The sequence below is a fragment of the Ranitomeya variabilis genome, chromosome 2 (assembly GCF_051348905.1).
Source record: "Ranitomeya variabilis isolate aRanVar5 chromosome 2, aRanVar5.hap1, whole genome shotgun sequence".
In the NCBI taxonomy this organism is placed as follows: Eukaryota; Metazoa; Chordata; class Amphibia; order Anura; family Dendrobatidae; genus Ranitomeya; species Ranitomeya variabilis.
The window spans coordinates 851442564-851457596 of NC_135233.1; the positions used below are offsets into that span (position 1 = coordinate 851442564).

General features: G+C 44.2%; 1 protein-coding gene and 1 long non-coding RNA gene across 2 annotated transcripts in view; one reads left to right on the top strand and one right to left on the bottom strand.

The window, feature by feature from the left end:
* LOC143803974 (mucin-4-like) overlaps positions 1-15033 on the bottom strand; it is a 284408-nt gene that overhangs the window by 14860 nt on the left and 254515 nt on the right. The window lies entirely within an intron of this gene.
* LOC143809975 (uncharacterized) lies at positions 10557-13438 on the top strand. The gene is made up of 3 exons (XR_013222568.1): positions 10557-10649; positions 12763-12900; positions 13019-13438. It is a non-coding gene; the product is annotated as an uncharacterized LOC143809975 (long non-coding RNA).

Here is a 15033-nt window from a genome sequence, read left to right on the forward strand (position 1 = left end):
TATGATGGTACTTAACATAGTCAGGGGCAGTGTCCTCTATTTACCACAGTAAATACTTTGCGCTAAATTAGTAGGTCTGAAACAACGCAGAGGATCCCACCCCTGAACCTAATGATTGCACCCTTTAGTGTTTTTGTTTTGTTTTAATGCGAGACATTCACATTTAATTGTTGTTTTTGACTACTAACTGGCAGACACTCATTACAATCGGCCTCCGTTGACCAGACCACTGCTGCCCGTGTACCCCTGGAACCAATTATAAAGTGCCTACAGCCAGCCCATTTTATTGTGTTAGGCCTTCGAAGCCTGTCTGCGGTCCCTCCTTCCACTAGGCCTCCACTGACCAGACCACTGCTGCCCGTGTACCCCTGGAACCAATTATAAAGTGCCTACAGCCAGCCCATTTTATTGTGTTAGGCCTTCGAAGCCTTCTGCGGTCCCTCCTTCCACTAGGCCTCCACTGACCAGACCACTGCTGCCCGTGTACCCCTGGAACCTATTTTACAGTGCCTACAGCCAGCCCATTTTATTATGTTAGGCCTTCGAAGCCTGTCTGCGGTCCCTCCTTCCACTAGGCCTCCACTGACCAGACCACTGCTGCCCGTGTACCCTTGGAACCTATTTTACAGTGCCTACAGCCAGCCCATTTTATCATGTTAGGCCTTCGAAGCCTGTCTGCGGTCCCTCCTTCCACTAGGCCTCCACTGACCAGACCACTGCTGCCCGTGTACCCCTGGAACCTAATTTACAGTGCATAGAGCCTATTTTTTTATTTTTTTTAATATTAATAAAGCCATGATGGACTACGCTGTACCACGCTATGAGCTACCCAGTTGACAATTCTTTTGCGAGAAAAGCCATCCCACCCCTCCACCAGCATGTTAAAGACCGCATTGTCCTTGCATTCTGTCAATCTGTGAGTCCAAAGGTACACCTGACAACAGACACATGGACCTGTAGGCATGGCCACGGAAGGTTACGTGTCCTTTGTGGCGCAATGGGTTAATGTATTGGATGCATGGTCCACACAGGGGACAGCCTGCTAAGTCTGTCTGCAGTCCCTAATTCAAGTTGTCCTCAACTGAATACAGCTGAGCTTCTACCTTCTGGCTCTGATTAACTGCTGTTTTTTAAAAAATTGGTGGTTCCGGCCTACTAACGGTGTCTGCCCCTGCCTGGTGTTGTCCTCAACTGAATAAAGCTGAGCTTCTACCTTCTGGCTCTGATTAACTGCTGTTTTTTAAAAAATTGGTGGTTCCGGCCTACTAACGGTGTCTGCCCCTGCCTGGTGTTGTCCTCAACTGAATAAAGCTGAGCTTCTACCTTCTGGCTCTGATTAACTGCTGTTTTTTTAAAAAATATTGGTGGTTCCGGCCTACTAACGGTGTCTGCCCCTGCCTGGTGTTGTCCTCAACTGAATAAAGCTGAGCTTCTACCTTCTGGCTCTGATTAACTGCTGTTTTTTTAAAACAATTGGTGGTTCCGGCCTACTAACGGTGTCTGCCCCTGCCTGGTGTTGTCCTCAACTGAATAAAGCTGAGCTTCTACCTTCTGGCTCTGATTAACTGCTGTTTTTTTAAAAAAAATGGTGGTTCCGGCCTACTAACGGTGTCTTCCCCTGCCTGGTGTTGTCCTCAACTGAATAAAGCTGAGCTTCTACCTTCTGGCTCTCACTAAGTGCTGTTTTAAAACAAAAAAATGGTGTTTAGGGCCTACTAACGGTGTCTGCCCCTCCCTGGTGTTGCCCTCAACTGAATAAAGCTGAGCTTCTACCTTCTGGCTCTGATTAACTGCTGTTTTTTAAAAAATTGGTGGTTCCGGCCTACTAACGGTGTCTGCCCCTGCCTGGTGTTGTCCTCAACTGAATAAAGCTGAGCTTCTACCTTCTGGCTCTGATTAACTGCTGTTTTTTAAAAAATTGGTGGTTCCGGCCTACTAACGGTGTCTGCCCCTCCCTGGTGTTGCCCTCAACTGAATAAAGCTGAGCTTCTACCTTCTGGCTCTGATTAACTGCTGTTTTTTTTAAAAAAATTGGTGGTTCTGGCCTACTAACGGTGTCTGCCCCTGCCTGGTGTTGTCCTCAACTGAATAAAGCTGAGCTTCTACCTTCTGGCTCTGATTAACTGCTGTTTTTTAAAAAATTGGTGGTTCCGGCCTACTAACGGTGTCTGCCCCTGCCTGGTGTTGTCCTCAACTGAATAAAGCTGAGCTTCTACCTTCTGGCTCTGATTAACTGCTGTTTTTTTTAAAAAAATTGGTGGTTCCGGCCTACTAACGGTGTCTGCCCCTGCCTGGTGTTGTCCTTAACTGAATAAAGCTGAGCTTCTACCTTCTGGCTCTGATTAACTGCTGTTTTTTAAAACAAATTGGTGGTTCCGGCCTACTAACGGTGTCTTCCCCTGCCTGGTGTTGTCCTCAACTGAATAAAGCTGATCTTCTACCTTCTGGCTCTCACTAAGTGCTGTTTTAAAACAAAAAAATGGTGTTTAGGGCCTACTAACGGTGTCTGCCCCTCCCTGGTGTTGCCCTCAACTGAATAAAGCTGAGCTTCTACCTTCTGGCTCTGATTAACTGCTGTTTTTTAAAAAATTGGTGGTTCCGGCCTACTAACGGTGTCTGCCCCTGCCTGGTGTTGTCCTCAACTGAATAAAGCTGAGCTTCTACCTTCTGGCTCTGATTAACTGCTGTTTTTTAAAAAATTGGTGGTTCCGGCCTACTAACGGTGTCTGCCCCTGCCTGGTGTTGTCCTCAACTGAATAAAGCTGAGCTTCTACCTTCTGGCTTTCAGCCTATACTATCAGATATTAAACTGCATTTGGCCTACTAGTGTGATTGGGCCCTTGAAACAGTGTCTGCTGCTCTTGGGTTTGCTACTCCACTGAACAAAGCAATGCCGCCTGTTTAGTCCTGTTACCAATTTTGAACTGCATTTAGCCTACTTTATTCTTTGGCCCTATATCTGTTTCCTCTTCATCCTGCCCATTGCCCAGCCACTGCTAGATGAGTCTGCTGGTACATTGACCTAGACCACTACATTCCCCTTGCACTCTACACAGCCAGAATCTGACCCTGCTGAAAGTAAGGTTCCCCTTCCCGCATGTTATACCACCTTACACAGGGACAAAGAGGAAGGTGCAGATGAAAGTGCAGGTTCCTTCATCAGGTGGGGGGGGGCATACTCGTTGGCGACGTCACTGGCACAGGGCCCCTCAGAGTACGCAAAAGTGTCGCTGCTGGTGGGAGGCGCCCCCGCCATGCAAACACACCGCCGTACTTTGAGGGGACCTGTGCCAGTGCCAATGCGAACGAGTGGGCCCCCCCTGCTTGCTCAGGATCACAGCACTTGCAACGTTGAAATACTTACCTCTCCCTGCTCCACCGCCGTGACGTAGTCCATGTTTCCTGGGCCCACAAAAAACTTGTGCCAGCCCTACTCCCCCCACAACTTTTGCCAAATGACCCCCAATTTCCAATGCCCAACTATTATTATAAAGTTAATTAAGATTGACAAGCTTCAGAAACAAGAATGGATGTTTTTGGCATTAAAATGGGCACTGTAGGTGTTTTCCTGGCCTCCACTCACTGCCGACTATGCTTCCCCATTGACTTGCATTGGGTTTCGTGTTTCGGTCGATCCCCGACTTTCAGCGATAATCGGCCGACTGCACTCGACTCGACTCTGGACAAAGTCGGGTTTCACAAAACCCGACTCGATCTTAAAAAAATGAAAGTCGCTCAACCCTAGGCACATCAGGGGCTCTCCAAACGCGACATGATGCCCACAGAACATTCCATCAAAATCTGCATTCCAAAACGTGACTACTTCTCTTCCGAGCCCCGACATGTGCCCAGTGGTTTACCCCCACATATGGGGTTTCAGCGTACTCAGGAGACAACTGGACAACTTTTGGGGTCCAATTTCTCCTGTTACCCTTGAGAAAATAAAACATTGCAGGCTAAAAAGTCATTCTGAGGAAAGAAAAATTATTTTGTATTTTCACGGCTCTGCGTTATAAACTGCACTTGGGGGTTCAAAGTGATCATCACGCATCTAGGTTAGTTCCTTGGGAGGTCTAGTTTCCAAAATGGGGTAACTTGTGGGGGGGCATCAATGTTTAGGCACACAGGTGCTCTCCAAACACGACATGGTGTTCGCTAACGATTTGAAGCTAATTTTCCATTCAAAAAGTCAAATGGTGCTCCTTCCCTTCTGAGCCCTGCCGTGCACCCGGAAGTGGTTTACCCCCACATATGATGTATCGGTGTACTCAAGAGAAATTGCCCAACAAAATTTAGGATCCATTTTATCCTGTTGCCCATGTGAAAATGAAAAAAATTGAGACTAAAAGATAATTTTTGTGAAAAAAAAGTACTTTTCCATTTTTACGGATCAATTTGTGAAGCACCTGGTGGTTTAAAGTGCTCACTATGCATCTATATAAGTTCCTTTGGGGGTCTAGTTTTCAAAATGGGGTGACTTGTTGGGGAGCTCCAATGTTTAGGCACACGGGGGCTCTCCAAATGCGACATGGTGTCCGCTAACAATTGGAGCTAATTTTCCATTCAAAAAGTCAAATGGTGTGCCTTCCCTTCTGAGCCCTGCCGTGCACCCAAACAGTGGTATACTCACATATGAGGTTTCAGTGTACTCAGGACAAATTGGACAACAACTTTTGTGGTCCACTTTCTCCTTTTACCCTTGGAAAATAAAGAAATTGTTGGTAAAAGATCATTTTTTGTGACTAAAAAGTTAAATATTCATTTTTTCCTTCCATGTTGCTTCTGCTGCTGTGAAACACCTGAAGGTAACCCCTTACTGACCTCGGACGTACTATACCGTCCGAGGTCAGCTCCCCTGCTTTGATGCAGGGCTCCGCGTTGAGCCCGCATCAAAGCCGGGACATGTCAGCTGTTTTGAACAGCTGACATGTGCCCGCAATAGGCGCGGGCAGAATCACGATCTGCCCGCGCCTATTAACTAGTTAAATGCCGCTGTCAAACGCAGACAGCGGCATTTAACTACTGCATCCGGCCGGGCGGCCGGATATGACGGCATCGCCGACCCCCGTCACATGATCGGAGGTCGGCGATGCTTCTGAATGGTAACCATAGAGGTCCTTGAGACCTCTATGGTTACTGATCCTCGGCAGCTGTGAGCGCCACCCTGTGGTCGGCGCTCACAGCACACCTGCAATTCTGCTGTGTAGCAGCGATCTTATGATTTTTTTTTTTAGCAAAGTTTGGAATTTTTTTTCACCACTTAGGTAAAAAATAACCTAGTCATGTTAGGTGTCTATGAACTCGTAATGACCTGGAGAATCATAATGGCAGGTCAGTTTTAGCATTTAGTGAACCTAGCAAAAAAGCCAAGCAAAAAACAAGTGTGGGATTGCACTTTTTTTGCAATTTCACCGCACTTGGAATTTTTTTCCCGTTTTCTAGTACACGACATGGTAAAACCAATGATGTCGTTCAAAAGTACAACTCGTCCCGCAAAAAATAAGCCCTCACATGGCCAAATTGACGGAAAAATAAAAAAGTTATGGCTCTGGGAAGGAGGGGAGTGAAAAACGAAAACGAAAAAACGAAAAATCCCAAGGTCATGAAGGGGTTAATAAACTTCTTGAATCTGGTTTTGAGCACCTTAAGGTGTGCAGTTTTTACTTTTCACTTTTGGGTATTTTCAGCCATATAGATCCCTCAAACTGACTTCAAATGTGAGGTGGTCCCTAAAAAATGTCTTTGTAAATTTTGTTGTAAAAATGAGAAATCGCTGGTCAACTTTTAACCCTTATAACTTCCTAACGAAAAAAAATTTCAACATTTTCGCCAAATTTCCAATTTTTTCATAAATAAACGCAAAAATTATTGACCTAAATTTTCCACTAACATAAAGCCCAATATATCACGAAAAAACAATCTCAGAATCGCTAGGATCAGTTGATGCGTTCATGAGTTATTACCTCATAAAGGGACACTGGTGAGAATTGCAAAAAATGTCCAGGTCATAAAGGTCAAAATAGGTTGGGTCATGAAGGGAACTTGGTATTGGTACTTTTGGCAGTGTGGAAAGGTCCTAAGTCCTGCTGGAAAAAGAATATTTCCATATCCAAAAAGGTTGTCACCAGAGGGACCATGAAGTGCTCTAAAATTTCCTGGTAGATAACTTTACTGACTTTGGTCTTGATAAAACACAGTGGACCTACACCAACAGATGCCATGGCTCCCCAAACCATCACTAATACTGGAAATTTCACACTAGACCTCAAGCAGCTTGGGTTGTGTGCCTCTCCACTCTTCCTCCAGACTCTGGGACCTTGATTTCCAAACGAAATGCAAAATGTACTTTCATCTGAAAACAACACCTTGGACCACTGAGCAACAGTCCAGTTCTTTTTCTCCTTGGCCCAAGTAAGACGCTTCTGGCATTGTCTATTGGTCATGAGTAGCTTGACACAAGGAATGCGACACCTGTAGCCCATGTCCTGGATACGTTTGTGTGTGGTGGCACTTGAACCAATGACTCCAACAGCAGTCCACTCTTTGTGAATCTCCCCCAAATTTTTGAATGGCCTTTTCTTACCAATCCTTTCAAGGCTACGGTAATCCTGGTTGCTTGTGCACCTTTTTCTACCACTTTTTTTCCTTCCAATCAACTTTCCATTAATATATTTGAATACAGCACTCTGTGAACAGACAGCTTCTTTAGCAATGACCTATTCTGACTTCCCCTCCTTGTGGAGTGTGTCAATGACTGCCTTCTGGAATCTGTCAAGTCAGCAGTATTCCCCATGATTGTGGAGCCTACTGAAACAGACTAATGGACCTTTTTAAACACTTAAGAACCGTTTGCAGGTGTTTTTCGTTACTTATTCTAATTTACTGAGATATTTGGGTTTTCATTGACTGTAAGCCAGAATCATTAACACTAACAGAAATAAATAGGGTTGAGCGAAACGGGTCGGCAATTTTCAGAAGTCGCCGACTTTTGGCTAAGTCGGGTTTCATGAAACCCGACCCCTGTGTGGGGTCGGCCATGAAGTCGGCGATCTTCTGAATCTGGAATCGGAATTCCAATACCGATTCCCGATATGTTTAAGATATCGAGAATTGGTATCGGAATTCAGATTTAAGTGTAAAATAAAGAATTAAAATAAAAAATATCGCTATACTTACCCTCTGATGCGCCCTGGTACTAAGCGGGAACCTTCCTTCCTTAGAATCAGCCTTCCAGGACCTTGTGGTGACGTCGCGGTGACATCGCGGCTTGTGATTGGTCGCTCGGCCGCCCATGTGACCGCTCGCGCGACCAATCACAAGCCGCGACATCACCGTGATGTCACCGAAGGTCCTGGAAGGGCTGATTCTTAGGAAGGAAGGCTGCTGGAAAGAAGCAGGGCGCGTCCGAGGGTGAGTATATACCTAATAGGAATATACTCACCCTCGGCTTCTTTCCGGCAGCCTTCCTTCCTAAGAATCACCCCTTCCAGGACCTTCGGTGACGTCACGGTGATGTCGTGGCTTGTGATTGGTCGCCCGAGCGGTCACATGGGCGGCCGCGTGACCAATCACAAGCCGCGACGTCACCGCGACGTCACGGCAAGGTCCTGGAAGGCTGATTCTAAGGAAGGAAGGTTCCCGCTTAGTACCAGGGCGCATCAGAGGATAAGTATAGCGATATTTTTTATTTTAATTCTTTATTTTACACTTAAATATGGATCCCAGGGCCTGAAGGAGAGTTCCCGCTCCTTGAGACCCTGGGAACCATTGGAAACCCAATGCACTGCATTGGGTTTCGAGTTTCGGCTGACCCCGACTATTTTATAGGATCGGCCGATTTCACTCGACCCGACTTTTGAAAAAGTCGGGTTTCGTGAAACCCGACCCGATCCTATAAAAGTAAAGGTCGCTCAACCCTAGAAATAAACACTTGATATGGATCACTGTTTGTAGTGACTCTATATAATATATGAGTTTCACCTTCCGTATTGAAGAACTGAAATAAATCAACTTTTTGTTGATACTCAAATTTTGCAAGATGCACCTGTATATGCATGTGGCACCCCAGAGTCCGGTTGCCACGGTGACATTGCCTCCCTCTGAGGGGTGATGTCAAGCCTGGAAGCAGGAAGAATTCCCCATGCCTGGTAATACATTGCATGCATCACAATTCCTACTCCAGGCCAGAAGGGGGAGCTCTAGACCTGACCCGACTTCAGTGGAGCTGCTCTCTCTGGTCGGGAGGAGGAGGCAGTTAAGTCTGTTAGCAGTTAGTCTGAGGAGAGGGGAGAGACAGAAATGGAGGCGAGGGCTCTGGAGAATTGCAGCTGCATTAAAGCTGACCCCGGAGTGGAGCACTGACAAAAAGGACTCAAGAGTCTTTGGTAGTGTTGAGCATTCCGATACCGCAAGTATCGGGTGTCGGCCGATATTTGCATTATCGGAATTCCGATACCGAGTTCTGATATTTTTGTGAAATCGGAATCGGAAGTTCCCAGTGTATGGTTCCCAGGGTCTGGAGGAGAGGAGACTCTCCTTCAGGCCCTGGCATCCATATTCATGTAAAAAATAAAGAATTAAAATAAAAAATATGGATACACTCACCCCTCCGGCGGACCCTGGACCTTAGCGATGTAACCGGCAGCCTCCGTTCCTAAGAATGCAGTGAGTATAGGACCTGCGATGACGTCGCGGCTTGTGATTGGTCGCGTGAGTGGTCACATGAGCGGTCACTCAACCAATCACAAGCCACGACGTCATCGAAGGTCCTTCACTCTGCATTCTTAGGAACGGAGGCTGCCGGTTACATCGCTAAGGTCCAGAGGCCGTCCGAGGGTGAGTATATCCATATTTTTTATTTTTATTCTTTATTTTTTACATGAATATGGATCCCAGGGCCTGAAGGAGAGTTTCCTCTCCTTCAGACCCTGGGAACCATCCAGGATACCTTCCGATATTTGTGTCCCATTGTCTTGTATTGGTATCGGGTATCGGTATCGGCGAGATCCGATATTTTGCCGGTACCGGCCGATCCAATCCGATACCGATACTTTCGAATATCGGAAGGTATCGCTCAACACTAGTCTTTGACTGTGCGGGTGCTGTAAGCCCCACACCAAGCACCCACAGGCACAGCAGCAGGCAAAGAGCCCAGGGCTGCCAGTGAAAAGGCAGTGCCCGTGATAGGCTCACGCTGTCTGCCATACAGGTTAAAACCGACACACAGGAGAGGGCCGCAGCTTAGCTACAGGCAGCAGTAACCAAAAAGAGAGCGCAGCAGGAAGGCCGCCAACCCCTCCTAGCAAGGTGGACCCCCTGAATGCTTCCAGGCTAGCCGGATTCCTTCTATCGGTGACTAGTACCTCGGATTGCATTTCCATCTATCAAGAAGTAAAAGGTAAAGAAAACTGCACTTTTCTGCGTCGCTTGCTTATCTTCTGCACCCCAACGTTCACCACCACCCGAACCGACTCTTATATCTGCCCTGGGGCCCCTCTCTAACCGTGGGGATTTGTGCCATCTTTGCTGTGTCACCATTGGCACCAGTGGACCTGATATGTATGTGTTTCACATAAAAAGCTGCTTCACTCTTGTATTCACTGCTTGAGAAAGGATATTATATCCGAAACGTTGCCACGCCATTCAGGCATTAAAGTCCACTTTATTTTTTCAAACCTTTTTGTGCTGCTTTCCTTTTTTTGAATTTATCATTGGTGACCATTGGATTGCTGGTTGGGAGAGCTTTGCATGTTTTGGAAGGTAGTATTTGATGCCGTTCCAATTTTTCTCCTATTATTTTTTCTGTGGAAATTTGCATCTTTATATGTGTATTTTTTATTTATTATATTTTTTTGAATTTTTGTATTTGTTTTTACATTTTTTTCATTTTTGTAACGTGGACTATGGAACATAATGCACTTGAATCTGGTATTTTTGCATATACTAGTGAAAATGGAGATAGAATAATTGGGGAGGTGGAAACTAAAGCCACCTTTCTTAGTACACCATCATTATATGATATGAAATTGAAGTATGAAAATATTTTAAGGAAATCCACAACATTACAACTGTATTTGGCCATCCTTAGTGAATACTACAAAGTGAAGAAAATTCCGAGGGGTCTCCGTTCCAATATCCGCCCCAATTTAATGACTAATGACTTTCTTTTGTGCAAGGTTCAGCATGATATCAAATAAGTACGGTTCGGATATTATTCTTTTAAATATTGAATATTTGCAACAGGAAATAAAAAAAGATGATTCAGACATACCAGTGTTGGAAACTGAGATTAAATGCCTTATGAAAGAAGATGAATGGAATAGCTTTAAAGATTTGTTGAAAACCAAGTTTGATAAGCTGCGCCTTGAGCTGGAGGACGTAAAACGGAGGAAATGGAATCGTGATATGGAGGACTATAGGGTTGGAAACATTTAAAACTGGCAAAAGGAGAACTCAGGAAATTGGAGGAAAAAAGGTTTTTCATCAAAGAGAGACACTGTTTTTTTACATGATAATGATAAAGGAAAAATCGAAAACAGCAGGAAAAGGGGAGGAAAGAAATATCGGAGACAACAAAAAAGAGAAAAAAGGGAAAAACAAATTACCAGTGGAAAACAAGTGGCGACGAGGAGCAAGGATCAGGTTTAATTGTAAATATTTCTAAAAAAAACTCTTACTAACTGTCAGGTTTGAATAAGGTTATCCTTTGGACTTAGTACCCATGTGAACTGGTTCCAATTGGGTTTGGACTTGCAACACTTCTTTAGGTTATTTACACTGAAGGAGTGGTTCTGCTATAATCCAGGAGTAGAAAAAATTCCTACTAGTGAATTAAATTTAAAACAAGTATCCCTTAGGAAAAAGAGTAATTTTATTCCCTCTGAGAATTCTCCAGTAGTAGAAGCTTTTATATCTGCTGTAAGTGACGATATAGAGAAATTGAAAAACGGATGTTCAAGGAAATTTATGCATCCCAATATGACAGTGGGTGAAATGGAAGCCCTGTATGAATTGGCACAGAACGATGAAATAATTATAAAAAAAGCAGACAAGGGAGGTGCGGTGGTTGTTCTTAATAAAAATGAGTACATTGAGGAAATCAAGGGACAATTGGAGGACCCAAGAGTGTACGAGAGATTGTCTTATGATCCTAAGTTTGACATTGCGAGAGAAATTAAAATTATTTTGGAGAGTGCTATGGAAGGGCAAATTATTGATCAAGATTTGTATGATTTTTTGACTATTAAGTTCCCAACTACACCGGTGATATATACGTTGCCAAAGATACATAAATCTCTCATGCACCCTCTGGGTAGACCAATAGTTTCAGGGTGCATTTCTATTTTTTCGAATATTGGGATTTTCTTGGACAAAATACTTCACCTGATTGCTAGTCACACAGAATCTTTTATTAGAAACACAACAGATTTTTTAGAGAAAGTAAATGGAATTGAGGTGATGGGTGAAGTGATACTGGAATCGTTTGATGTCACTTCACTGTATATATCCATAGATCATGGCCGGGGGCTTGCTGCAATAAATAAAAAATTGTTGACTACTCACTATTCTATTGGGACCAGGAAATTTATTATACAGCTTCTAGAACTGGTATTGACTAAACATTATTTTTTGTTTGGGGACACTTTTTATTTGCAATTACGCGGGACCGCCATGGGCGCGAACATGGCGCCCGCGTATGCAAATATAGTTATGAGTGTCATCGTGGAGGACTTCGTCTATGTGTCCCACCACTTCAGCCATGTGGCTGCGTGGTGGAGATACATAGACGATGTCTTCCTCGTATGGACCAGTACGGAGAACTCATTGCTTGAATTCTATGACTATCTGAATATGGTTGATGAGACAACTAAATTTACCCTTGTGTACTCGGACACAAATATACAGTTTTTGGATGTCAATGTTCAAATTGAAAGTGGGAAACTTACCACTCAATTATATACAAAAGTCATGGTCGGATAAGAATGACTTATTACTTTTTAACAGTCAACATCCCAGAAAAACAAAGGAGTCCATTCCATATAGTCAACTCATGCGGGTTAAGAGAATTGAGAGCAATGAGGATTCATTGAAAAAATCTATGGAAGGGAGACTTAAAAAATTCTCTGACAGGGGGTATCCAAGAAAGTTGTTTCAAACACAAAAAGATATGGTTGATGTACTACAGAGAAAGGATTTGCTTCAGAAAAAGCCTAGACTAAAAGAATTCGATTGAATTCCTTTTGTAACGTAATTTTGTGAGGAAAGTGGGAAAATTGCAGACATTATATGTAAACATTGGGGAATGTTGTATAAATGTTCTCCTAAGGTGAAGGAGTTCTCAAAGCCACCAATTTTTTTCATATAAACACAGCCGTACTATTGCGTCAACTCTGGTGAAGTCAGATATTGGCTCTTTTAGGAAGCAAAGTCAAACCACACTCACTGGCCATAGTAGGAGAGGTTGTTTTCCATGCTTATCCTGTATTAATTGTAATTTGATGTTGAAGGGCTCCAATTTTTTTCATCCCATTACTAATGAGGAATATAGGATACAGCATTACTTGACTTGTGATTCAGAAGTCGTTGTGTACTTACTTCAGTGTCCTTGTTCCTTATGGTATGTCGGAGAAACCACATGTGACTTTAAAACTAGAATCAATCAGCACCGACATACCATAAGGAAAAAACGTATGGACCTACCGGTTTCTAAACACTTTGTGGAAAAATCACATACTGAAAAACAGTTACGTTTTTGTATTATAGATATGATACCTGTCCAAAGGAGAAGGGGTGACCGTGTACGGTTGCTCAAGAGGAGGGAATTGGAGTGGATAATGAAGCTTAACACTTTAAAACCCCATGGTCTGAATGTGGATTTCAAAATAAATTCTATTATGTAAGGTATAATGATGGCTTTATTCTCTCTTATGACCTATAGTGTTTTAATTTTATATTGTCCTTTTGTTATAAGGACTAATAAATTTGTAAAGATTCTTTTCTCTTTTTTTTCTTTTTTCAGGTGTCCCACCCTATGAAGCAAGAAATTTTACATTTATCGTGGTCTTGCCCAATTGATGATGGACCTATATAATGTTTTCCTTTTGTTTATTTTTCAGTATATTCACTGATCTCTGCATCTTCTGACTTATTGAGTTATATGTATTTAAAGAAAAGAAAAAAAGAAAAAATAATTAGCATTGGAAGCAACCTTGTGTTGGTCATTGTGTTGAATAAATCTCTCTAGGGACATATAAGATGTAGCCAAAGATTGGGCTATTTTAAGTCACGTTGTAATGGATAGGAGAAACACGGGGGGTACCCGCCCCCAAAGGTCTCTTTGTCCATACTTAGGAGTGGGATGTCCCACTTAAATGGGGAGGGTATCCTAGTCCTGGTGACGTGCTTTGGACTTGTGTCCTGGCCCTTTAAAATTCGGTGGCACATCTAATTTTTTCCCCTATAGAGAGCGTTGTATGTGCAATTGCGACCTGAATATGGCGCTTCTTAATTTAAGTTTGCCTATAATAAAGACTTTCTTTCTAATAAAGTTCAGAGATGCAGGGTTTGGGAGGATTCAATTTTTATTTTAATCTATTTGGATTGTTATTGTTTAGGGGTTCGTCACTCTTTTGGCCAATATTCCCTTGATCAAGATGGCGCCGCGTTCCTCCAGCGACTGTGCGCAACTGCGGTGCTTAGCGTTGTGGGTCTTTGACATAGACGTCACAGACATGCGCAGTGTGTGCATGAGGACTCTGGGGATCGCGGCTTGCAAGATTAAAACTTATCTGTAAGTGTAGTTTAATTACGATTTCTGGGACAGGGACACCTGATTCTCTTTTAATAATAATTGACTACTTAGTCATTTTTTAATCACCATCACGCACAATATAACATATAGTACCTATTAATATTAAGATTTAAGGGGTAACTCAATCTGCAGTGATGCACTTTCATATTGATGATCGATTTATGTATTATATATGATTTTTTAGAATATTGCACTTAATGAGTTTCTTAATGAGATATGTATGTGTTTCACATAAAAAGCTGCTTCACTCTTGTATTCACTGCTTGAGAAAGGGTATTATATCCAAAACGTTGCCATGCCATTCAGGCATTAAAGTCCACTTTATTTTGTCAAACCTTTTTGTGCTGCTTTCCTTTTTTAGAAGATATATATATATATATATATATATATATATATATATATATACCGTATTTTCCGGCGTATAAGACAACTGGGCGTATAAGACGACCCCCCAACTTTACCAACTGGGGGGGGAGTGATCCTGATGACGACGAGGGGGCGTCTCACAGGAAAGTGAGTATCCCCCATTACCTTATCATAGCGCTGCAGCGTGGGGGTCTCTGTGCTGGGAGCGGCGGCTGCTGTGCTGTGGTGCAGCGGCTCCTCTTCTGCAGTGTGGGGCCTCTGTGCTGTGGGGTGGCGGCGGCGGCGTATCTTTATGCAGTCGGGGCTCCTCCGGCATCTCCTTAAAGCCTGGAGGCCCCGCCGGCAACTCCATCGGTGCAATGCAGCGGCCATTTTCCCGGAGGCAGCTCAATAGGTGCGATGCGGTGGCCTCCGGGAAAATGGCCGCTGGGGCTGCGCATGCTCAGATTCAGATCTCGTCCCAAAATCTCGGGACACGAGATCTGAATCTGAGCAGCGGCCATTTTCCCGGAGGCCAGTCACCGCATTGTACCGATGGAGTTGCCGGCGGGGCCTCCAGGCTTTAAGGAGATGCCGGAGGAGCCCCGACTGCATGAAGATACGCCGCCGCCGCCGCCCCACAGCACCAGAGGCCCCACACTGCAGAAGAGGAGCCGCCGCCGCCCCACAGCACAGCCGCCGCCGCTCCCAGCACAGAGACCCCACGCTGCAGCGCTACGATCAGGTAATGGGGGATAGTCCACGCACTTTCCTGTGAGACGCCCCCTCGTCGTCATCAGGACCACTCCCCCCCCACCCACCATATACACCGGCGTACAAGGCGATACCTGGCGTATAAGACGACCCCCGACTTTTAA